This window comes from Drosophila erecta, unplaced genomic scaffold (assembly GCF_003286155.1).
Source record: "Drosophila erecta strain 14021-0224.00,06,07 unplaced genomic scaffold, DereRS2 tig00000298-arrow-arrow-pilon, whole genome shotgun sequence".
NCBI classification, from domain to species: Eukaryota; Metazoa; Arthropoda; class Insecta; order Diptera; family Drosophilidae; genus Drosophila; species Drosophila erecta.
This window is the reverse complement of record NW_020825219.1, coordinates 260,042-263,461: the sequence shown is the minus strand read 5'-3', so window position 1 is coordinate 263,461 and position 3,420 is coordinate 260,042.

Sequence of the window (3,420 nt, the reverse complement as noted above, 5' to 3'; positions counted from 1 at the left end):
CTACTACATTTTAATAAGTGCGTCTTACTCATAAACAATATTCAAAACTGGATTATCGATTAACAAAAGAAATGGCTTTATATTGATACTAATGATACACGCCGACACGTGTGAAGATAAGCTACAGATTCTGATAAGTATTGGGAATTTTGGATGTTAATGATTCCCTAAGTCTTTACCCTCCCTACCATGACAATGCTACTTAAAATATTTACATTGTCCCTTGGCCAAGTTCAAAATAACTCTACCACATATTTAAGAAAGTGTTCAACATAAGTACTCGACAAACCATTAAATCTATTTATTCACAATTCATTCTTTTTGAATATATCTTCAATCATAATTCCATTTATATAAATTCAGTTTAATAAACGGTTTCATTAAATCTCTTTTACAAACTAACAATATTTTTATCTACGCATAATTATCCTAGTCATTCTCTAACTCTTCATTTTTGCTTATATTCAGTGGGTAAAATAAAGTATATAAAAGTAAAGTATAAAGCAAATATATATAAGTAATTGAATATAAAATTAGCAACTATAGTTACATAATCTTTAGTCAAATGCAGATATTATTTTAATTAGACGTTCGAGTGGCATTTTGTTAGAATTTTAATATAGGTAATTCATAATAATGTTTTTATCATTGTTGTTGTAGTACTCACGACCTTAAATATCCACTCCATGATGTGCGTAAAGTTGGGCCCAAGTTCACGTTGACATTGTCGAGCTGTAGGTCAAACTTTAAAGGTTCTAAGTTAAATTCCTATTCAAATGCCAAAAGTTCCGTCAATCTGCGAGTATTTAATTCATTATAAATCGCAATACAAAAGAAAATCAAGAATCAAAACAAAACACGAAATATAACTGCAGTATTGCAGCGATAAGACCTTAGTAAACCGCTGGCTGCTACGCTGCGCTGCGATAAGACGAAATCACAAAGTTGGACCTCCGTTGGTCATAGGAGATGATCTTCACTGCGTGACGATGATGATGTTCAAATGTAATTAAATCTGCTCCGGTCGTCTAAACTTCTGCATAGCTGAATAATCTGGATGAGCTCTAGCCTTCCAATATATTTGGCCAGTTATCATACGGCAGGTGGCCGGTTGCGTAACTTGATGCTGAAGGTTATGTCGCCTCGTGGCCTCTTCTTGGAGCGACGGGGTTTAAACCATGAGCTGATGCGGGGGTCGACGAGACGGGGGGGGGTAGTCGGCTGTAGAGCAATCACATGCTCTTATATATAGGCCTGGTCTTCCTTACGCCTTGGGGTCGAATCTCGTTGCCACTTTCACACTCAAATCGAACACGGAAATTTATTGAAATATACCAACTCTTGTTTACATGAGATTGGATATATATATAACTAAATTATATTTCCACGTGTATGTAAAGTTAAATGGGCAGCGTCAAAAATGTATGAGCGTTCGCCACGAAGATTTATCCGATAATGATCTAAGCTCTGGGGAAGCTGCATGCTGGTGGTCGCTGTTACAGCTTTTCTTTCCCTAACTGTATAATCGTACGATCATATTCTGTTCTGATTGGTCTAAGACAATTCTCTCGCTTTTTCTTTTACACAAAAGCTGCTATAATTTAGGGCGAGGGTGTCTTGAAGAGTTATTGCAGTGTAAAGTTAAGTTGGTCACTACAATATATGTTATGTGGTTGAGCATTACATATGTCACTACCCCACCCTTAAAATTTAGCCTGTCCTCAGGCGGATATTCTAGGATAGAATACAGGATTAGTATCAAGTACTGTATTTATATTTTCTGTTATACTATTTTGTTGTTCTATTTGTTGTGAATTCTCTTTTTTATATTTAATAATTAATTTTTTGGGAATGCCTCTATATTTATAAATAAAATATGGTATAAGTGCAAGTTTTGTAATAGCAAGTATAGTTAATGTAACAATTTGTAATGTGTTGTATGTATTAGTGTGTTCTTTAATTATTTGTTTAGCATGTAGATATGATAATGGTTCTAACTTTGTTACATTTTTATTGATATAGACTAACTTTGTTACATTGTTATTGATATAGACCGTTGTGTGTAGTCTAGTGTTGTGCTTGTGATTTATATGTTTTCTATTTGAACAGAACAATTAAAAGCTTTTATTATATTGTATCCTTCTATTATAATTTCTCTATTAGTTATACAGTTTTGATTTAATACAATTTTTGATAATTTCCAAGTTAAAATTATGTTTTGGTTCTACATAAGTTATTCTATTATTGTTGTGTTTTTGAATATCTACATTCTGTTGGTATTTGATTTAATATTCCTGTAATACATTTGTTTATTATTGGTTTTCTTGAGTTTTGTTTATAAACTTGATTATCTTGAATATAATATTTATCATTTACATTTTCTATAAGTATATTATTATCTTTGCCTGGATATGGTACGATGTTAAAAAGTGCAGTTCTTATAATGTCTCTAGGAATATGTGAAATAATAAGTATTTCATTTGCATCTGATTTTAACCACGTAGAAGTTTTTATATTTAGAAATTTTTCGGAATTTACATGTGATAATGGATCATGTTTTAATAATTTGGGATTAAATATACCAAGTCTTGTTAATTGCATACCAAGATCTATATCTTCAATGTATTCGGTAAAGTGTTGTAACTTAAATATTAAAAGTTCTAATCTTCTGTCACCTTCACTTATTGCGCTTAAATGGTTGATTACTTCAATGCCTCTATTGACTACTTCTATTACTTCATTCAATTCATTAATTTGAATACTATGTTGAGAAAGATCGTTTATTTTTTGTTTTAATTCTTCTTTGTCATTTTGATCTAAAGTGCCAAAAAGGTATTTATATGCGGCACCTATAAAATTAATTAAACCACGTTTATTGCGTTTTATTATTCTTATCCCATTCATCTCTCTGTCTAATTTTTCAGTTAAATATTGGATTTGGGCTATAGTACCATATTCTTCAGCTTGTTTAATTAAATTTGCAAAAGTTTGTTCGGTTTTTGTTAAGTTTACGGACAAATAGTGATATTCATAGTTTATAGGTATATTAATTGATCCTGTTTTAAATATAAGACGGACGGCACGGACGAAACATATTATAAATGTTATTATGAATAACTGTTTAATCGGACTCTTCTTGATTTTCGGGAGTTGAGCTGGAATTGTATTTACTGTTATTAATTTTCTTTTGTTTTTTAAATTTAGATTTATAATGTTCAACTTTCCTTCCTCTATTTGTTTCTTCGTAATGTTTCTCATCTATTTGTTCTAAGCGTCCTGTTTTCTTAAATGGGTTAGTTGTTTTACTTTTACCAATGGTGCTTGTTTATATCTGGTATCTACTTCTTAGTCTATATTTATTCAACTTATCTATTTTTGATTGGTTCTTCTTTTGGGTGTCATATGCAGGTGTCCCTGCAT